This window comes from Prinia subflava, chromosome 30 (assembly GCF_021018805.1).
Source record: "Prinia subflava isolate CZ2003 ecotype Zambia chromosome 30, Cam_Psub_1.2, whole genome shotgun sequence".
NCBI lineage: Eukaryota > Metazoa > Chordata > Aves > Passeriformes > Cisticolidae > Prinia > Prinia subflava.
In genome coordinates this window covers 2280842-2303740 of record NC_086276.1, presented here as the reverse complement: position 1 = coordinate 2303740, position 22899 = coordinate 2280842, and the positions used below count along the sequence as shown (strand labels likewise).

Below are 22899 nucleotides of genomic sequence, written 5' to 3'. Positions count from 1 at the left end.
TCCCTCGGACATCCCCCACTCCGCACCTTACCCCGCACCCCGAAAAGAACACTGAAGTGGGCGGCCCGCGGCCGTGCGGCGCAGCTCCCCCCATCCCCCACTGCGAAACAGCAAGGGAAAGAGGGGAAAGGGCAGACGGAGCACCAGCCGTGCCACCAAGGCGGGGGGAGGACACACCGTGCGGGGGAGGGCGGCCCACAGACGCCCTGCACTGGGAAGGAAACAGCCGGGAAGAGAGTTTGGAAACAGGGTGAAGAAATACATTAAGGAGAAGGCAAGCTTTCACAGTCACTTTTGAATCGGTCAGAGCAAGAAAGTGAGGAGAATGAATTGTTTCTGAGTGATTTTTATGAAATGCCGTTTGCACCAAGAATACAGAGCAGGTTTAGTGGCCGTGCGTGCTCGCACATCTCAGAGCTGGAGCGAAAGCGGCGGGCGGTGTCGCCGTGCATCGCGGGACGGGAAAGCCGGGATTGGGTCCACCACGCGAGCTTTTGCGGACCCCGCTGCACTCGTCGTGCGCCCGGTGGCAGAGGCTGCTGCCCCCCCAGCAGGGAGGCGGAGACGGGGCAGTGCCGCGGCACAGCGCGAGCAAAAGGAGGCTTGTTCCCTCCCCACCCCCCCCCGTTTCCCCCCCCTTCCCCGTCCGCCACGATACGCGTTCCCCGGGAAGGAGGTGCGGGGAGTCCAACACAGACCCCGCCTCCATGTCCCCAAAGCTCCCTCCCTCCAAACATCGAACACGGAAGGACAAAGCACTGCCCCCCCTCCCGCCCCCCCCCAGCGGGACAGGGAGAGACGAAGGGGAAAAGAATACAAGGATCACAGGCAGCGGTCACCGAGCGCGGGAATGCAGAAGCGCGGAAAGCGGGAATGCGGAAGCGTGGGCAGGGCGCACGCTGATGTCGCGGACGGTGAAAACCGAGGCAGGGACGGGGGGCACCACTCCAGCACAAGCTGCGGGGATGCAGGAAGCACGGGCGCCGGCGGCATTTGTAAGGACCGCCAGCGCAGATCAGGGCGGGGCGGACCCCGGGAGAGAGCAGGCAGAGCGCGTCTTTTCGGGCTTTGCCACGCCAAGTCAGGCAGAGGAGGGGCATGGCCACACCGGCGGCGTTTCGTTCCACGCCCCCATGCCGGCGCAGACAGGGGCAAGGTGGGGCCAGAGTGGGATTTCCCTCTGGGCAGCGTCCCCTGTCCCACCCCCTCGCAACGGGCGTTCTATCTATTCCCTCATAGCAGCAGTGCTCAGGCAGCGGGACGTCCCGCAGTAACCCCGATGCACAACCAAAATTAAAAGCAATTATGCAGCAATGCCAAGGCATAGAAATAATGAAAACTAAGCAGCAAATATGCTCGCAGCACCCAGCCGGAGCTACGGGATTGACAAAATTGTGAAAGTGCAGCTTTTTAAAGCAAGCATCACAAAGATTATAAGTCCCCATCCTCAGAAAGAAGAGGGGAAGATGATGATTGCATGATGGCAACACATGACATTTAAGATTTATAAGAAACACGCAGCAACGCGCAAAAGCTACAGTGATCAGGGCAAAGAATTTTTCACAAATATGCCCGTTGTATCACAACATTGGCACGGATTGGCCGTGCCAGGGACCCCTCGATGTTTTTTATCAAGCCCAAATCCCTCAGCTCAGTCAGAACGGCCTGGCCAGCCGGACAAGCTGAAACTGAACCCAGCCGGTTCAGCATCACCACCATGCATGGTGGAACAGAAGCATTGCAACAATTTCTAAGCAGATTGCACAGCTTCAACAACAAAAATAGTAACAAAGGAAGCTTTCATTAACTCCTGAAGACAACAAAGTTCAAGATATGCTAGCTCAGAAGCAGCAGCAAATATTCACCGTTGGTGACAGTAAGTCAGTTCAAACTCCACATGATTTTTGGACTGTAGCCCAAGCTTCTTTTGCCACTCAATCACAATCATCTTTATTTTCAAAAGATTTCTTTTTATAAAAAAAAAAAAAAAAAAAAAAAAAAAAAAAAAAAAAAAAAAAGCAAGCAATTATTTCTTCAGTTGAAAGACTGTGCTCTGGAATTTTATCCGAATTTAGCAATGCATTTCCCTCAATCACCCCTTCCAGCATAAGGTAGTCACACCCTTTCTGAATCCTCTGCAAATAATTCCTACACATTTACATCAAGGCTACCTGCTGGGTCAGCGGCACGTTCAGCCATGATTTCCCTTCACCGTGCCACATAGGTATTATGTGCAGCACACAGAAAAAGTAATACCCCAGTCCTTATAGAGGAGGGGGAAAATGATTTACAATATCCACTCCTCATCCAGGAGAGGGAGAAAAGTTAGAAATGTTAGCAAGCTCCAAAATAGAAGAAAGAGCATCATGGTAATAGCAATTGAATCACATTCCTGCAAATTCACAGGATGAAAGAGTTATAACAGACTGCAAAGAAATCAAAAAGAAAACATTGAAAGAGAAAAACTGTGATATAGTGAAGCATGGAAAGTATTGTGTTACCAATGACTTATGATCTACAGGATGAAAACTCAAGATAGGGGCAATTGTATCACGATGTGCTCAGAGACTGAAAGAAAGTCATGCGAGAAAAGGGTTTGAAATTTCTGTACTTCAAACAGTTTTTGAAGGAATGCTAAATGGAGGAAAGCCCTCGATGAACTAAGGAACAAATAGCAGGGAGTGAATGCAACCCTCACCATGTTGCAGGTGGCAGGGGACATACCACATGACAGAGCCAAAATTCAAGCCAGGGATTTGCCACAACAGGTGCAGGCAGACATCAGAAGTACACCACAAAAAACAATTTTGTAAGTTCCATCGATTGAAACACCTGAAAACATTTGTACATATATAATATATACATATACATATATAATAATCCAGCAAGGACCTTCAAAGTCTTTCATGTCATTCCCTGGTTGCCTCACCAAGACAATGAACAGGCAAGTAAACAATGAAATAGCAAAGCTACACCTGCTTCAATTCCTTGCGTTTGGGGAATGCCAACGCAGAATGCAGATGCATCATCAATGTAATGCCTGGTCGACTGTCTCAGGCAGAGATGGTGAAGGCAGAGATGGTGGAGGCAGAGATGGTAGAGGCAGAGATGGTGAAGGCAGAGATGGCGAAGGCAGAGATGGTGAAGGCAGAGATGGTGAAGGCAGAGATGGTGGAGGCAGAGATGGTGAAGGCAGAGATGGTGGAGGCAGAGATGGTGGAGGCAGAGATGGTGAAGGCAGAGATGGTGAAAGCAGAGATGGTGGAGGCAGAGATGGTGGAGGCAGAGATGGTGAAGGCAGAGATGGTGGAGGCAGAGATGGTGAAGGCAGAGATGGTGGAGGCATGCAGTGAAGTGGACACACCTCAGCACGGCACATCAGTGCAGGCAGGCATCTGAAGAAACCAGCTTGAAAGAATCCTCCAAGCCCGGGATGAAGGAATTCTCACAGCACTTCAACAAGTGATTCAACAGAACAGCATGTGAACATTGTAAGAAAAGATCAGAAGAAGAAAATACAATCATTTGTCCCTTTGTTGTGGAGCAATCCATCATTGTGTGGGAAACACAAAATGTGAGAAAGGGACATCCTATTATAAAGAAGAAAAATAGAAAATGAAATGAAGATGAGCTTTTAGCCAGAGTTAATCATTATTTGTTAATTTGAGTTATGTTTCCACATTTTATTGTTGTTGAAATTTTTGTGTGGTTTGGTTCGAGTTTAAGTTACATATTGTTAAATATATAATTCTAAAATTTATTTCAAGTTTGGGCCCTGAAGAGTTTAAATTAAGTTTGTATTTGAGTTTCATGAAGTTTAATTAGTAATTAATTTATATTTTATTGATTTATTATATATGGATTTTATAAGGTTACTGCAAGTTGTAGATTTTTTATCAAGCTTTATTTATGTTGAATTCAAGTCTTTGTTGATTTAAAAGGTGATTTACAATTTATAGAAGGTATGTTTGTTTAATTTGCAAAGTTTAGTTATTTTTCTTCAACAAAGAAACAGCTTCAACTGAAATGATGATGATGGAACATTGATAAATAAGATTTGAGGAGAAGATACAATTTGTTAGATCCCTGATTTTATTGTTGGTTATGAATTGTTTCAGTCTTTTGTGTTTCATTTTAAATTAATAAGTGTATGAGAGTTTTGAAATGCAATTTAACATGTTAAGTATTGATACATTGATTATATAGTATGGAAACATATATAAAAATTGATAGTACTTGTAAGTTAATATTACCGTTAAGCCTTTATGCTTTGTCATTTATTTATAGGATTTTTCAAAAGGCATTTGTAATTTTGAATATTTTCTATTTGTTTTTTAACCATTTAAGTATTTCGTAAATGCTGTTGTTGAAAAATGTAGTTGTATTATTAAGTGCAAGTCAGAATTTTTTCTTAAGCTTCATTTTAAGTATATAATTTGTCTCTTTTATAATCAATCTTGTATGTTTTATGCAATGTTTTAGCATGTCCTTTTGAATTTCATTTGAATTTTTAACTGTGTTATGCATTTTGTTTGAAATGAGATTTTGGGCTTGCTTTGGTACCTCTTGTGTGAGTAGAGACATTGCATTTCAGTTTGTTAAATCTTTAAGTGTTTTTCAGAAGGTCTTGGAGAGAGATACCTGAAGCATCATTGATGATTTTTCCATCAGCTGTTGATCCTGTGATTGTTCCAATTGGTATTCAACTGTTTTCAAGAAAAGTTCCAGAAAAGACGAGCTCCTGAGTGATCTGATCAATTTTTCATCTTAAATTTTAAATGTTTCTTTTATGTAAAAACGTTATGACAGTTTGTTGTATATGGGGCATTTGATGCTCATTGTTATTAGAGGATTTATTTGGAGAATGTGCTAAAGAGCATCACTCCAACTTGAAGTTTGAGTTCTGGCCAAACTCTGATTTTAACTTGGACGGATGCTGTTTGCCAACAAAGCCCAGAGATTTCTGCTCCAAAAAATAATATGCAAGTTATTTTGACTTGGCAATTTGATCTTATTAATATAACAGCTGAATCAACTTTGTCGTGAGACCTGATGTCTTGCCTGGGAAAGAACATTGGGATCTCCACTGAAGGAAAGTGTTTCAGCAGTTTGCAGTCTCTGAGGTGATGGCACAAATGATTTGATAATCACATTTCATTTTCATTGGTATGCCGAATTTTTCCTTTGTGTTGAGCATTTCTTTATAGAATTCTTTTGTCATGCTTTATAGTACTCATGTTATGTTTTATATCTCCAAAAAATTGAAATAACCTCCATGATGCAAAAGGAGAGGGGAGGAATGCTGAGTGTAAATTTAAGCAGAATGTTGAGGAAAAAATAGTATGTTTTAAACTTTTGATAAGTTTTTTTGTAGAGTCCACTTCACCGAGCAGCAAGTGGAACGGGAAGAGAAACGTGAAGAGAATCCTTTAGTCTTGAGCAGAAACCCAGAGACAGGATGGATTGGAAAATCATTTAAATTTAAGGTTTGGGGCAGGGATTGTGCTTGTGTTTTCACAGGAGCCGAAAATGAGCATCAGCAAGGCATGAGAACCTCTGCCAAAGTCAACGGCATCAGGCGTTGGTCCAGAAATGGAAAAGCAGGCACACAGACGTGGCTGTCAAGACTGCGGACATTTCTTCGTTCGGAATGCAAAAGATTTTGGGACTTGGGATTTCTCTGGGACTTGAGTAGTGTTGCATTTCAGAGATTCCCACAGAGAGTGAGGCCTTTGAACAAGCAGTTTAATCAAGTGTTATACTTGTGCATTGTGTTCTCACTGATTGTCTTGGGCAGTGGGGTGGTTTTGCCCATGATTCAGTCAAGGAAGAATGGTTGGGAAACTCTGGCCAATGTATCAGAGCTGACCATCTTTCATTTGACATACTCAAGATCAGGGAAATTCTTTTCATCATGTTTTATGAGTTTGTTAGTAGGCAGGTGATTGAACAAGTAGTCGATCCCAGAGAACATCCCTCCAGCAATTTCACAGTTCATTTTCAACCTGGTGGGCAAATGGGATGTTCAAATGAAATTCTTTTCTATGGTTCTTTGTGAACCTCGAAAATGAAAACCTTTGGTTCAGCAAAAGAGAATTTTTGCAGAAAATTTGGTCTTTCCTGGAGTGACACAAAAAAGATAATATCGTAGACGTCACTCCAAATCATATGATTTGTAAAAGTGCATCAGCTTGGTGTAACTACACTGAGATATCAGATAAACTAGCAAGTCCGGTTTCAATGTTATTCCCGAAAGAAATCCTTTTCATTTGTGAAGACAGGATTCAGTTTGTGCTCCTTGCAGATGTCAAGGATGGTCCATGCAGCAACAAGAAATGTTCTTTGTTAACACAGGTTAACACCCAGAGTGACATTGATAAAAGAGCAAGAGAGGAAAGATCTGTTGAACAATATGATCCAAGTTGTGATGGTAATGCAGACAGTATCAGGGATGATTTAATACTATTGGATCAAAAGGGCTGTTGTCAGAACAAGTATGCCCATGCCACTTCTTTTACACTGAATGATTTGTTAACTGATATTGACAGTGTGAGACAAAAACAGAACAGCAATTAATTATTCATTGCTGATGCTAAGACACAAGTAAATAAGTTTGAAGGAATATCATGAGAACATAAGACAACTGGAAAAAGGCTGTGAACCAACTTATTATAAGAACTGAGCCTTGAATGGATGGAGTGTTCAATGTGTTTAACCTTTTATCATGGTAGAGGGAACTTTTGAGAGTACGTGTGTATTTCCTGTTGAAGTTTGTGATTCTTCTGATGTATGTGCCGTGTTTGCTTCAATGCATACAGCGGACCAGGAACAGAGTTGTCAGAGAAGCATTTTTACTGCAAAGAGGAGGGGGAGATGTCAGAGTCTAGAACATCCCTCTGGCCACCCTGGAGGGTTTGGAGACCGGACAGGGGGGTCTGGGATCTGTACAGGGGGGTCAGTTAGACCCACACAGGTCCCAGGAGGACACTGACTCTGATTCCTGTCCATGGGAGTGAACACTCACATGCAGGAAGAATCACAAATCCTAAGAATTTGAAATAAGTAGTGGATGGTTTGTTGTAGAATATAAATATAGAAATTAGGATTCTTAGCATATGGGGCTGAAGAGACAAGATGGAGGAATTGGGGAGTGGCCCCTGTCTTCCTTGTTCTTGTTCTCATCCCCCATCTTGTGCTGAGTTGGGTTTTAGAGATTGGTTTAGAGTAGAACTGACATGTTAGTATAGGTAATAGGTATTGGTAAAATTTTGTAAATAAAAAATACGTCTCGGACAGTGGTTGGGTCAAGGGGACCGTACATAAGGTACGGGGCTCTCTGATCCGCCCAGTCTGTCGCGTGTCCTGCTCTGTGGAGACACCTTGCAGAGCTGAGAAAGAACTAAGATAAGGTACCCTGCCAGGGAGGCCTAGCAGACCTGAGAAAGAACTGAGATAATGAAGAATAAACAACCTTGGAAATGTGCACCGGCGGACTCAGTTTGTCGTCCCTGCCTCTGGTGTGTAACACTTAGGGCAAAGAGAAGACCGAAAACCTTATTACCTCTGGGAACAGCAACCCAGGGGAAACTCCTAGGGAACAGCAACCTTGGGAGACCCTTATTACCTTGGGGAACACCAACCCCAAGGAGAATCTCAGGAAAACTACAACCCTGAGACCGGAGGATTCCCTCTCCAGGGCAGGAGGGTGCTGAAAGCCAGAGGAGCCCCCCAGTTGCCCACGCTGCTGACTTTGAAGCCCCTTGCCAGGCTCCTCTCCCTCTCCTCACTGCATTCTCCAGCCACGAGGGGATCGCCCTGCTCCACAGCCGCTGTCCGGCAAGAACGCCGAGGGAGCTGCCCGGCCACGCTCCCTCATTCACAAAGTCACCTCCAACCACCACCCAAGCATCGTCCCCGCCTCTGTGGGCTGGCCAGGGACACGGACACCACTGGTGGAGCAGTTCCCGGCCCCAGCACCCACCCCAAATTCAGCCCGAGCTCCCTCCTCCAGCCCAGCCCCAGCCCGCACTGCAGTCACAGGTTCGGCTCCAGCTGCCAAACTCAGCCCCAGTTCCTGCCCTGAGCCCATCACCATCATCAGCCTCAGCCCCAGGCCAGCCCCAGAGCCACTGCCTCCCCCGAGCCAGCCCGAACCCCCAGCCCACAGCCAGCGCTGGCCCCAGTGCCAGCTCTGAGCCCCCCTCGGCCCCAATCCCAGCCCAACTCAGCCCAAATCCCAGGCTGGCAACAGCCCCTCCCCCCCGCCCCGACACCGCCCCCGGCCCCGAGCCCCGACCCTCATGGAGCCCTCCAAGCAATGAGCCCAGGCACCCCAAAAGTGGGGCTGGGACCCCCGGAATGGGCCTGGGCACCCCCACAATGGGGCTGGGACCCCCGGAATGGGCCTGGGCACCCCCACAGTGGGGCTGGGATCCCCAGGATGCTGCTGAGACCTGCAGAATGGAGCTGGGCAATGCCAGAATAGGCCTGGGCACCTCCAGAATGGGGCTGGAAACCCAAGAATAGGTATGGGGGATCTATAGGGGATCTATAGGGGTCTGGGGGGTCCTGGGAGTCTCTTTAGGGGATGTAGTGCCATGTCTACAGGGGATGTAGAGGATTCTATAAGGCATTTTTGGGGATCTATTGGGGTTTTAGGGTGTTGTGGCTCTGCCTAAAGGGGGCTTGGGGGCTTATAGGGGATCTCTCGGGGTCTGAGGGGTCTACAGAGGGTCGGGAGGAGTCCATAAAGTGTGTCTGGGCATCCCTAAATGGGGTCTGGGGGTCTCTGTAGGGGATTTGGGGGGTCTGGGTGGCCTTTTGGCTGACTGGGGGGGTCTGTAGGGGCCTGTGTGAGCCTGTAGTGGGTGTGGAGAGGTCTGGGGGTGTCTTTGGATCCCTGTGAGGGGGCTGGGGGGTCTGGTGGGGTCTGGGGGTCTCTAATGCAGGTCTGAGGGGTCTATAGGGGATCTATGGGGGGTCTTTAGAGGGCCGGGGGGGGCCTGGGGTTCCCTATAGAAGATTTGAGTAGGGTCTGGGGATCCCTGTAGGGGATCCAAGGGTCTCTATGGGGGATTTGGGGGGGCCTTTAGGGGATCTGGGGGTCCCTGTAGGGGATGGGGGGTGCCCAGGGGGTCTATAGGGGCTCTGGGGGTCTCTATGGGGGATTTGGGGGGGTCTATGGGGGATTTGGGGGGGTCTTTGGGGCATCTATAGGGGCTCTGTAGGGGTTCTGGGGTAGCCTAGAGAGGGTCCAGGGGTATCTGGCGGGTCTGAGGGGGGTCTCGGGATCTCGATAGGGGAATTCTGGGGTGCTTCAAGGGAATATTTTGGGAATTTTGGGCTCTGTTCAGGGAATTCTTGGGATTCAAATGGGGCAATTTTGGGTTTTCTATTGGGAAATTGTTTGAATTTTGGGGCCTCTATTGGGAATTTTGGGTCCAAACGCAGGAATTTGGAGCATTTTGGGTACAAATATGGGAATTTGGGGATCTCTAGAGGGGAATTTTGGGAGTTTTGCAGTCTCCAGAGGAGATTTTCGGTCCAAACTTTGGAATTTGAGGTCCCCAAAAGGATCTTTTGGGAAATTTGGGTCCAAACTTGGGAACTGTGGGCTCTCTAGAGAGGATTTTGAGGGAATTTTGGGTCCAAGCATAGGAAGTTTGGGAATTTTTTTCCCAGATTTCCTCTTCAAGTTCTTGGTGATCAGCAGTGCTGTAAATGGCAAGTCCTGCCTGCTGCACCCCTTCATTGAAAGCAAGTGTAGGAAATTCTGGGAATTTTCAGGGATTTTGGGAATTCTTCGGGGTTGGAGGGATTTTGTATTTTTTTTATTTTTAAAGTATTTTTAGGAAATTTTGGTATTTTCATTTTGTTGGTTTTTGGTTTTTTGGTGGTTTTTTTTGCAATTTTTTTTTGCATTCTTAAGGGTGGTTTTTGCTGACATTTGGGGGATTTTTGGGGATGCTTTTGGAATTCTAAAGAGTCTGAGAGTTTTTTAGGGAATTTTTGAGATTTGGGGATTTTGGTGATATTTTTTAATATATTTCTGGGCATCTTAAAGGTTTGGTTGTTCTATTTTTTTCATTTTCTAGGTGGTTTTTGTTGGTGTTTGGGGGAAATTTTTTGTGACTTTTTAGGAACTTGATAAATTCGGGCTACTTTGAGAATAATATTGGAATTTTTGGAGGCATTTTCAGGTTTATTTTTCTCTTTTGAGCCATTTTGAGGCTTCTTTCAGTTCTTGTTTTGTATAATTTTGCTTTTTAATGCAAATTTTGGGGGATGTTTTTTAATTCTTGGGAATTCTGTGTCCCTCCGGGCTCTCCCCAATCCCACAGCATCTTGGAGCATTTTCTGTCAATTTTGAGTATTTTTGGATTCTTCAAGAGCATTTTCTGTGACTTTTGAGCCCTTTTTGCCAATTTCCATCCCAGTCTCAGTCTCGGTCTCAGCGCGGTCCCGGTCCCAGTGCCGGTACCGGTGCCGCTCTTGGTCCCGCAGTGCTCCCAGTGCCAGTCTCAGTCTCGGTCCCAGTCCCTGGGCGGTGCCAGTCTCGGTGCTGGTTCCGGTGCTGGTCTTGGTCTCAGTCTTGGTCCCAGTGCCAGTTCTGGTGCCGGTTACGGTCTCGGTCCTAGTCCTGGTGCCAGTGCAGTGCCGGTCTCTGTTGTGGTGTCGGTTCTGGTCCCAGTCTTGGTCTCGGTGCCGGTCCCAGAGCGGCGCCGCTCTCAGTGCCAGTCTCAGATCTGGTGTCGGTCTCAGTCTTGGTGCTGGTGCCGGTTCTGGTGCTGATCGTGATCTCGGTCTCAGTCCCGGTCCCAGAGATTTTAGGCCAGTTTGGGGGATTTTAGGCCAAACTGGGCAAGCTTAGGGTGGATTTTGTACAGCTTTGGATGCTTTTAGACCAAATCTGGTGGGTTTCAGGGTGGATTTTAGATCCCTTTTGATGACTTTTGGCCGATTTGGGTGATTGTAGACCAAACTGGGCAGGTTTAGTTTGGGTTTTCGAGGCTTTTAGTGTGGAATTTAGTCCCCTTTGCCTATTTTTAGGCCAAATCTTGTAGGGTTTACTCCCATTTGAGTGATTTTAAGATAAGCTGGACAGTTTCAAGGTGGATTTTAGATCCTTTTGGATTAATCTAAGCCCATTTGCGTGGGGTTTAGCAAGGTTTGGGTGATTTTAGGCCAAATCTGGTGGGTTTTAGGTGGGACTCTAGGTCCCTTTGAGTGATTGTAAGGCTAAGCAGGTACTTTCAGTGTTGATTTTACAGCAACTTGGGAGACTTAAGTGTGATTAGAGGCCATTTTGTGTGGGTTTTAAACCAGTTTGGCTAATTTTAGGCTCCTTTAGTTTAATTTTGTATGCCTTTTGATGATTTTAAGCCCATTTATCTGATTTTAGGCCAAACCATGTGGATTTAGGGTGGATTTTAGTGCCTTTAGGGTGATTTTAGGCCACACTGAGGGGATTTTAGGCCTCTTTGGCTGATTGCAGTCCAATCCTGATCGGTGGCAGGGTGGATTTTAGGCCCCTTTCCACAATTTTAGGCCCCGTTGGGTGATTTTAGGCCAAACCGGGCCCCTTTTGGGACTGGGCGTCCTCTTGGCCACGCCCATTCCCCTCAAAGCTCCCGCCCTTTCCTTGACCCCGCCCCTTTCCCCTCACAGTTCCCGCCCTTTCCTTGAGCCCGCCCCTTTCCCCTCACAGTTCCCGCCCTTTCCCTGACCCCGCCCCCACAGTTCGGGGCTGGGAACGGGGGAGGAGGAGGAGGAGGGAGGGAGGAAGAGGCGGAGCGGCAGCAGGGAGCAGGAGGAGAAGGGCAGAGGAGGCAGAGGCGGCTCTGGCGCTCCCTGAACTCGCAGCAGGTCCAGAAACATCGCCTGGATCCCGCAGGTGCCCGGGGAGGGGGAGCTCGCCCCAAATATCCCGGGGGAGTCCCTGGGTTTGGGGTTTTTTTGGGGGGGATGTTTGGATTCCAAAGCTGAGGCGCAGATGCCCCTCGGGGGGATATCGGGGGCTCCCGGGAGGTGCTTTTGGCGTGTCCCGGTGGCGGCAGAGCCCCGTTGGGGGTCGGGGGATGCGGGTCCCCCCGCGGTGGGGGTTGGGCTTCCCGGGCCGGGCCCTCCGAGCTCTGCCGGGGCCACGTGGGGAGCGCGCGGGAGCGGCGGGGCCGGGGGGACACCGGGGCGGGGGGACCGCGTCTGCCGGGGCCGCCCTGAGCGGGACCCCAGAGAGAGGAGAGCCCCAGAACCGCAAAGTCGAGACCCCGACGCGGGGGGGGACCCCTGGGATTGCCGGGAGCCCGGCGGGGAGTGCTGGGGCTGGAGGGACGGGATGGGCGGGAAAGGGGTTCGGGGGTGCCGGTGCTGGAAGTGGCTGCTCCCAGTATGAGCCCAGTTGCCCCCCCGTGTGGTTCCAGTTTCCTCAGCACTCCCAGGATGAGCCCAGTCACTCCCAGTATCCCTACGTGGGGAGACAGAAGAGGGGCCAGGTTTTCGGGTTCCTGGGACTCCCAGCAGCCTGGGAAGGGCAGAGACCGAGCAGATGGGGGATCTCCTGCCCCTTCCCTCTGGCAGGAAGACAAATCCCATCCTCTCCTTGTCCTTCCTCCCGCAGACAAGGAGCTGAGCATGGAGAGCAGGGAGGACAAATCCCCGCAGCAGAACCTCGTGGAAAAGGCCGTTTTGAATGACTCCGTAGCGCAGAAATCCACCGGGGAGGAAAAGGCCTGGAGATCCCTCACGAGGAGGGGCTGCAAACACAGATCTGGGGGATGTGAGGAGGAAAGAGCCACCCTGTGCCGGGAAGGCGGCCGGAGATGGAGCCAGAGCTCAGAGCTGGTGGTCCATGAGCAGCTTCCTGATGGGGAGAAGCCCCACAAGTGCTTTGGGTGTACAAAGAGCTTCATCTGGCGGTGCCACCTGCTCCGCCACCAGAGGATCCACACAGACGAACGGCCCTACCAGTGTGGGGAGTGTGGGAAGAGCTTCAGGAAGAGCTCCCAGCTGACTGCCCACCAGAGGATCCACACTGGGGAACGATCCTACGAATGTGGGGAATGTGGGAAGAGGTTTCAGAACAGCTCCAGCCTGATCCAGCACCGTCACATCCACACTGGGGAGAGGCCCCATGAGTGTGGGGAGTGTGGGAAGAGCTTCAGGCAGCGCTCCCACCTGATCCGTCACCAGAGGATCCACACTGGGGAGTGACCCTTCAAGTGTGAGGAGTGTAGGAAGAGCTTCAGGCAGAGAAGTGACCTAAACTTCCACCAAAAGATCCACACTGAGGATAGGCCCTACAAGTGTTCTGAGTGTGGGAAGGGATTTCTGACCAGCACTCAGCTCCTCGTACATCAGCAGATTCACTCAGAGGAGAGGCCCTTCCGCTGCCCCGACTGCGGGAAGGGATTCACACAGAACTCCACCCTCATCAGGCACGGGCGCATCCACACTGGGGAGAGGCCCTACGAGTGTGATAAATGCAGGAAGAGGTTCCAGACCAGCTCCAGTCTCCTCCTGCACCAGCGCACACACACAGAGGAGAGGCCCTTCCGCTGCCCCGAGTGTGGGAAGGGCTTTAGGCACAATGGCAACCTCGACAGGCACCGACGCATCCACACTGGGGAGAGGCCACATGAGTGTGAGGAATGTGGGATGAGCTTCAGCCAGAAGACACACCTGATCTGCCATCAGAGGACCCACACTGGGGAGAGGCCCTACGAGTGTGGTGAATGTGGGAAGAGCTTCAGTCAGAGCTCCAACCTGATCAGCCACCAAAAGATCCACGCTGGCGAGAGGCCCCACGAGTGTGGGGAATGTGGGAAGAGCTTCAGGCACCGTGCCCACCTGATCTGCCACCAAAAGATCCACACTGGGGAGAGGCCCTATGAGTGTTCCAAATGTAGGAAGAGGTTTCCCACCAGCTCTTATCTCCTCTGGCACCAGCGGATTCACACGGAGGAGAGGCCCTTCCGCTGCCCCTACTGCAGGAAGGGTTTCAAGCACAACTCCACCCTCATCATCCACCGGCGCATCCACACCGGGGAGAGGCCCTACAAATGCCTCCAGTGCGGGAAGAGCTTATCCAGGAGCTCTCACTTGACCAGACACCAACAGAGGCACCAGTAAGGGAAGCCGTGCGAGTGCCCCCAGGGCAGGAAGAGCTTCTTGAGTTCCCCAACTCCATCCCTACTTTCAAATCCTAATAATGCAGGATTCAAAGGCAGGAAGATCTTTTCCTTGCTGGAAACTGGAATTCCACACCCTTGGAGTGTGTGCCATGCAGGAGCATCCAGATTGGGATCCTGCAGACTGGGACCTTGTAGACTGGGATTGTATGGGTTGGGATCACATGGACTGGGGTTGTAAAAAGTGGGACTGTACAGACTGAGATCACATGGACTGGGATTTCACAGGCTGGGATCAAATGGACTGGGATTTCACAGGCTGGGACCATCCGGATCAGAACCATAGAGACTGGGATCATACAGACTGGGATCATATTGCCCTGGATGGCTGCACTGAAACGATGTGAGCTGAGGCAGTCCCGTCTCCCCCAAGGGGTCTCTCCCAGTCCCGCCCAGTCCTGAACGGGGCTACGACCAGAACTCTGAAGCGAAGGCAGCGGTCTCGGAGCGATCTTGAAGCCAATCCCCGAGCAATTCTGGGTCCAGTCCTCATCCCGGTTCCGGCCTCAGTCTCAGTCTCATTCCCAGAGCTGTGCCAGTCTCAGTCTCGGTCTCAGCACGGTCCCGGTTCCAGTGCCGGTACCAGTGCCGGTCTTGGTCCCAGACTGCTCCCAGTGCCAATCCCAGTCTCAGTCCCAGTCCCAATCCCAGTCTCAGTCCCAGTCCCTGGGCGGTGCCAGTCTTGGTGCTGGTTCCGGTGTCGGTCTTGGTCTCAGTCTTGGTCCCAGTGCCAATTCTTGTGCTGGTTTCGGTGTCGATCTCAGTCCCAGTCCCGGTGCCAGTGCGGTGCCAGTCCCTGTTCTGGTGTCAGTTCTTGTCCCAGTTCCAGCCCCTGTCCTGCAGCAGTGGCAGTGTCGGTTCTGGTGTTGGTTCTGGTCCCAGTCCTGGTCTCAGTGCCTGTCCCAGAGCATCGCCAATCTTGGTGCTGGTTTCAGGTCCAGTGTTGGTCTCAGTCTTGGTGCTCGTGCTGGTTCTGGTGCTGATCTTGGTCTCGGTCTCGGTCCCGGTCCCAGAGATTTTAGGCCTGTTTGGCTGATTTTAAGCCAAATCTGTTGCATTTTAGGGTGGACTTTAGGCCCCTTTGGGTGACTTTCGGCAAACCTAGGTACTGTATGGTTGGGATTTATGCCCACTTGAGAGATTTAAGTGTGATTAGAGGCCATTTAAAGAAGACTTAAAACCAGTTTGTGCAGTTTTACGCTGCTTTGGTGGGATGTTATACTCCTTTGGATGATTTTTAACTGCATTTGGCTCATTTTAGGCTAAAGCATGTGGATTTAGGGTGGATGTTAGGCCCTTTTGGATGATTTGAGGCCAAGTCTGATCGATGTTAGAGTGGATTTTAGTCGCCTTTAGACAATTTTAGACCCATTTGTGTTATTTTAAGCCAAACCAGGCCCTTTTAGGACCGTGTGTTCCCTTGACCCCGCCCCTTTCCCCTCACAGTTCCCGCCCTTTCCCTGACCCCGCCCCACAGTTCGGGGCTGGGAACGGGGGAGGAGGAGGAGGGAGGGAGGAAGAGGCGGAGCGGCAGCAGGGAGCAGGAGGAGAAGGGCAGAGGAGGCAGAGGCGGCTCCAGCGCTCCCTGAACTCGCAGCACGGCCGGGGAGCATCGCCCCCATCTCGCAGGTGCCCGGGGAGGGGGAGCTCGCCCCGAATATCCCAGGGGAGTCTCTGTGTTTAGGGTTTTTTTGTGGGTGAATCATTAAAAACCTATACGATCACAGACAAAGACTCTCTAACTAATTAAATTTACAAAGTGGTATGTTTATTCACCAGCAGGCAGCACAGGAATCATCTCTGAAAGGCATGACTGCCCCGAACAAGGTTCTTTGCCCTCTATTTATTTCCCAAGATCTTACATACGATACATATGCATAACCCCAGCACCTCCCATTCCCATTCAGTATTAAAATGAGGCTATTAGTCCTTCATGCTTGTGCAGTTCTCTTGAATTGGGTCAGTGGTCGCAAAGGATGAAGTCAGGAAAGTCTTCATCAGGTCTCTGTGATCCTCTGGCACGATCCAAGGCCCCCTGCTTGGTGATTGATTGATAGAAAGCCCAGGTGCTGGCCATTGTTCTACCTGGTTTCAATCTGTTCTTATAATGGTTCACTTACTGCACTTCCTACTATAAACAAGCTCATAATAGCAAGCAATATAACAATTAGCTCTACCTTAGGCATCTAATAATCATTAACCTACCATTTACTTATCTAACTTACACCTTGATCAATATAAATTGCTTCTAACCCTTAGCTAAAATCTTAACTCTTTAAAATCATGATTCATTTCCCCACTCCTTCTTCAAGGTTAGTAAATTCTTTTAGTAATATACAGATTGTTCTTCATTAGCAAAGCTGTGCGGTAGGTGTCCCTTAAAACCATACCATGTGCTTTTGATATTGAAGTTAAAGCTGCTACTCACTTCAGCATTCTTCAATTCCAAACAAGTATCATGACAGACAGAATCAAACTTATACCAACTAAAATAAGAAAAACAATAATTGGATGAACCAAGGTATTGAGCAGACTGGTTGCGGATGGTGACCACCCAAAAAGCACATGCCAGCAATGATGGGATGGGCCTTCTTCCAACCTTTTAAATACTCTCTATAGTGTCTGTGTCATGATATATTGTAATCAAAGTTCTCTTTGCTTCATCTTTAATTTCTTTAAGAACGTCTTTTAATTCATTGTGTTTCAATAATTGTGCAACCAAAGTTAAGTTCGTCCCTATAGGCACAGACAATATTTCTTGAACAGTAGTCAAGTTTGCCTTTATAGGTTGGTGTGATAGGACAAGTGCCTGATAGGAGAACTCACATCCTTCAATTTTAACAAAGTCACAAATGCACAAGTTAAACTGAGTTTCATTCACAGTGATCTCATCCACCATTACAGCAGGGCATGCTGTCCTAAGGCAGACACAACCTTGTCCTGTGTACACAGGCAGGGTGGTTTGATTAATGGGATGCATTTCAAAGTGACAAATGTTTTGCTCTGTCTGCTAACAAGTATCTTTATCATCACCTGCATTACCCTCAGATATAAACCCCAACTGCTCCCTCATTGAACAGGGTTCTAGTTAATGGTTTGCTGTTGGAGTGCATGCCCCCCCTGGGTTCCCCAGGGAGAGAGAAAGATGCAGGGATTGAATTGAAGCCTTTAGAGAAACTAAAATATGTTACACCACATAAATATGAAGTATATGTTTAGACTTTAGTTTTAAATAAGCAGACTTGAAGTGCCTTAAGAATTTGCTAGCTAACACAGAGCCCAGAGCCCTAAGGCCTGGTAGTTTAGCTTTAAACATAACAAAAACATTTTAGAACATTGTTCACAGTACTAGATACAGCAGGCACAATTTTTATGTGAATGAGATAGAACCTTTTACGTTAATAGATATACTGTATGATAGAGCCTTTTTTACATTAATAGATATGCTATATGCATAGGCTTCTGTGTAAGGATTGATACCAACCTTCAAAGTTTTTTGTAGTTTTACGTACTTTCAAAATTAGGTTTAGATTAATGTAGAGAGGATGTTTTAGCATTGTGTTCTTAATTGTTTGGCCAATCTATAGATAGGGACATGAATATGCATTTATGGTTTATGGATAAAAATCCCCTGGTTTTGGGGCAATGGTATTGACTCATCAGTTCTCTGATGATCGATCCATCCTCCTGCCATCAACTGCAAGAGAGAATGGGGCTTTGCCAGGGAGCCGTGGCCAGGAGCCGTTGTCAGGACTTTGTCAGGTCTTGCATTGCTTGGGGGCTGCTTCTGCCTCTCTGCTGCTGCTGCCTGGGGGGTGCAGCTGTGGCTGCTGCTGCTGCTGCGGCAGCGGCTTTGCTGTTTCTGCTGCAGCTGCAGGGAGCGCTGCTCGGGAATGGGACGGATGGGGCTCTGGGCTGGGAATCTGTCTTTCCTTGTGGCCGGGACCCCCTGTCCATCTTCCTTTCCTTGTGGCCGGAACCCCTTGTCCATCTGCCTTTCCTTGTGGCCAGGACCCTTTGTCCATCTGTCTTTCCCCTGTGGCTGGGACCCCCTGTCCATCTGCCTCTCCCTGTGGCCGGGACCACAGGGCCGGTCAGTTTGTTCTCCTCCCATGGTCGGGACTCTCTGTCAATTGCTGTTACACCCCACTGGGACTTTAAGCTTTATAACCTTTAATAAGACCGCATGCTTAGAACTCTTGCCTTCAAGACTGATGCATTTATATAATAAACAATTTGTAATAACCAGAAAATGCTCTTGGCCTTTTAAGACCCCAAACCCATGAGCAGCTCAACAGTTCACCACCTTCCTTCAACTTTCCGTGCCCACATCCTGTGTTCAGAAGGATATGGTACGGTCGCCTCATGATTTAGCCCTAAAGCAGTGACTGGATGTATCACGCTCACTGATGCCTCATATATAGTTAGAACAAAAGCTGCTACCATACTTGTCACAGGATTACAAGTAAAATTTAACTAAAATCCACAGAGACTGGAGTTCCATTTCCAGATCTGAGGCATTATCCCAAACAACTTGACGGATTTCAGCAGACAGCCTTCTCCCCCGTCCCTGATGACTGAAGCTGCTACTGATTGCATCCATAACTGTGGCTGTGCCTGCGTACACTCAAGTGCCAAAGAAATGTTCTCACTAGCTGTACCTAAGGTATTAAATACCAATTCTTGCTCTTCTGTATTTTCCCATTCTGGTAATATTTTAGACAACTTCCACTGGTACCTAATGCCAATAAGGAAGATTGTAAATGTTGTTGCAATTGAATCATATCACTGCCAATTACTGTCAATTTGTTCATTAATACTTCTGAATCCATGGTGTTTGGAACCCCTAGTCCCATCCCCAGTAATCCAAGTAAGTCAAAATCACCCTGCCAACACACACACGTGGCCAAAACTCACACACAACCTAATTCCCCGTGGCACACACTCCAGGCACAACACAAGCACTCTAAATCCTTCTGCTCTCCCAGGCACAAATACAGATATCCCTCCGCTGATCAGGCGGGGGTTTCAAAATTCTCTCAACTTTAAGCATACATAAATCCCAGAACACATACCATAGGCTGTTAGCACACTTCAAAACACACAAACAAAAACACCTGCAACACAAACTCTCGCAAACCACAACACATATGGCACACTGGTAACTATTTTACTGCCTAAGCACTCAGAATCACAAAACAAAAACCCATCCACCCTACACATGCATCCGATGCGTGCAAGCTGCCACTACGATTTTCCACAGCCCGAGATGAACTCCCCATGCTCCAAAGACTCGCAGCTAACACCCCAAACTACAAACCACCGAGGCACGTTAAACCATAGACTGAGCTGGAGCCACCACTGCTCCAGAAACACCACAAAAGTGGCTGTCCTGCTGCCGCCGCTGCCCTGCCCTGGGACACAGACCACAGACTCCTGGGGCTGTCACCGGCACCACCTGAAACACAGACCACAAATAGCAGACTCGGCGGAGCTCACAACTGAACCCACTCAGACGTATCTTGCACACGGGGCGTCTCCGTGACTTACCAAACCGCCTGTTCAAAGGTACCTCTTTTAGTTATGAACTTATCTTTTTGTCCATAGTTCTGGCAGATCCTGGTCTTTCCCCCGAGTGGCAGTAAGGCCACAGGAGCCCTCTCCCCAGAAAATTCTGGGTGGGTGCCCGAGGGGTGCTGGACCCCTGCTGCCCCTCGGCCAGAGAGAGCAGAGTCCTGCCGGGGCCACTAGATGATATATAAAAATATGGATATTGATCTTAGTATCAATACTCAACTGTGACAGACAAAAGACTCTCTAACTGTTTAGAGTTAGGAAGTGCACATTTATTGTGACACTGGGCAGTGCGTGGGTTCACTCCCTAATATGCACTGCAAAAATCATAGGTGATTACAAAGCCTTTTATTTACAGAAGTGTTGAAAACCAAAATACAAATGCATATTCATAACCCACTTACCTCCCATTCTCCGCTTTGATCGGTAAATAGCAAAAAAAGCTCTTAAGCATGCGTGCTTTGTTCCTTGAAATGGGTTGGTGGTCCTTTCCATGGGGAGGGGCCCTAAAAAGAGGAAGTAAACTGAGTCTGCCTTGTTTTGACCTTTCTACCTTTTCAATTCAAATGTCACAAATGAACCCCTGGTAGGGCTCCGTGTCTCTGTGACTATTCAATGGGTTTCTGAATACAGGAGGTTTGTAATTGTCTTGTGTTCCTGAGATCTATTTATCAAATTCCCTGTTTCTCATTGTAATCACAGCTAAACAAACATAAAGTTGACAAGCAATTAGTTATTTAGATCTGGGATAGCTATCCCAAGTTCAGTTTCTTTCAACTAAGTATTAACTTTTAATTGTAGCAAAACCTATCTACCTATTTAATTAATTCCAGCAAAGCTTATCTTCAGCTAAAACCTTGACTTCTTTAAAATCATTAATTCTTTGAGGTTTGTGCCCCAGAGGGGGTTGTGGAGGAAGAAAGGAGAAGCAGAGACTTTCCTGTCTCCCGAGATTCCCCCTTCTCCTTCAGCAGCCATACCCCAATCAATCAGTACCAGAGTTCAGATGATCACTCACACGCCAGGGAGCACAAGGCACTCAAAGCTGAACCCTGCCAGAGCCCAGCCCTGCCTGCCCATTTGGAGGCTGTGGGGGAATGGGATTTCAGTAGGAGTTGACCCACAATGATCCTTTGCCACTTGTGGGTTTCTCACAGCCTCAGAAGTTGTGTGAGATCTCTATCCCCAAGAGCTGCTCACCCTTCAAACGCAGACATGTGCCTGGGGCCATTTCAAGTTCCCTGCAGTGGTGGCTGCTGCTGTTTGAAACAGGAGCTGTTGCCTTTTCCGGCGCACTTAACTCCCTTCTAACTATTAGAAAGTGGGTTGTTGTAGTGAGGGTAACAGCAACAAACCTTTAGGTGCCCTGACTTCAGGACAGAGGGTGGAGAGGAAATAATTAGGAGTGGGAACAAAGGCTGGCACTAGAAAAAGAACACTTTAATAACAGATAAAAGAAAATCGGGACGGTGCCCCAAAACCGTGTGCAGTATCCAGGGGAACTCCATGGGGGTAACCAACAGAAGTCCAGAATAATGGAGGGTACAGCAATATTTATAACATTAGGGAAGGAACATTCTAGCAACAGAACCATATAAGGAACACAAGTAGCCAATAGGGGAACAGAACTTACGCTAATTAACATAACGACCTCAGGGACTTCTGGGTAGAGGTTTCTAACTCGACCTAACTTTAAGGAAGGATCCCCATGGCCTTGAATTTATTCCTCACTCATTGTAAGCAGGAGCTGGCTGGCCTTCAGGCCCCACTGGCTCAACTCCCAGAGTGGGTGAGGAAAGGAAATTACACTGGAGGAAGAGCACCAGAACCTTGGAAAAGGATGAAATACATCTCAATTACAAATTGAGATTCATTTCTTTATTCCATTTCTTTATTCAGTACTAATCTAAAAGATTTCATTTCTTTATTCAGTACTAATCTATTACTACGAACAAAAACATGTTTCTGGGCTGAAGCTGTCACACACCACAAAGATTTTTTGGTTGCTTTATTATTTAAAGGCTGTCCAGAGCCTGTGGAGCAGCCCGGCTCCCTGCCCCTCTGCCCACAGGGGTGCAGCACTGCGAGCTCCCCCAGGAGCCACAAGAGCACTGGCAGAAGGGCAGAGCATCCTCAGAAGTGACCCCAGCACTGCACTGTTCTCACTGCTCTGCTCCTGCACAGACTCGGGATGGCCAAATCCCCCCAGGCTGCGCATTCCACAGCAGGGCCCCCATTTCCCTGGGGAGCAGCCCAGGCCCAGTTTGGCTCTGGGATGGGGTGATGAGTCCTGTCCCAGGAAGAGGCAGCCAGGGCCGGGCTGCTGCCCCTTGCTGCTCCAAGTGCCTCCTTCCAGCCGGGCTCTGGGGGTGCTGAGGCTGCTCTGGGCTCTGCCAGGGCTCTGCTGGGCTCAGCTCTCGGCCACGCTGGGCCTGCTGCCCCTCACATTGCTCCAGGCACCTGAATCCCACCGGGAAAGAAGGGAAACTTGCAAGGGAGTTGAGGTTTAAGAGAGTTTTTATTCAAAAATTCCTAGGTAGCACAACAAAAAGCTGTCCTCAAGTGCTGCATCTCCACTGCACCCACATGTCCTGCCTGCTCCGTGCCAGCTCTTGCTCGCCAGTTGCTCCTTAGAGGCCACGAGGGGCTGGCAAAGCCCCTGAGCAGGCACCATGGACAGGTTTGAAATGGTAAGTTCAATTGATCTTCAACTACTCAGTTTAGTAGTAGAATTAACCTTTCCTCAAAATATAGCCTCTGCTTGCCCATTTTGAAAACACTCACATAGTGTGAATTTGCCTTATCTTGTATGTGTTATGTTTACCTGAAAAACCTTTTGAAGAGAAAAACACATTTACTGTTTAATATGCCTTTCAGGTTTCCTAAGGACATCTGGCTGGTTTTGGTTTGTTCTGTTACTGCAGGCATCAGGCCCAGTGCTTGCAGTCTAATTGAAGATGTGTTTCATGGAAAAGAATAGAAGAATCTACCATGGAGGGTGAAGGGTAACAGTGGAAAATTAATTCTATTTGGCCTATTACTTGTGGTCCTTGTAAACCCACTGTGCAAGGGCTGGGTTTGCAAGCTGCAGGTTGAAGTACAGTGAGTTTGTCTGGATAATGCTGTAGCCCCATCTCAG

The 22899-nt window shown here is 48.5% G+C and overlaps 1 protein-coding gene and 1 pseudogene across 1 annotated transcript in view; one reads left to right on the top strand and one right to left on the bottom strand.

Moving 5' to 3' along the window:
* LOC134562709 (zinc finger protein 420-like) overlaps positions 1–22899 on the bottom strand; it is a 230724-nt gene that overhangs the window by 164509 nt on the left and 43316 nt on the right. The gene's annotated exons all lie outside the window — the stretch shown is intronic.
* On the top strand, positions 11788–15675 carry LOC134562704 (zinc finger protein 883-like; annotated as a pseudogene).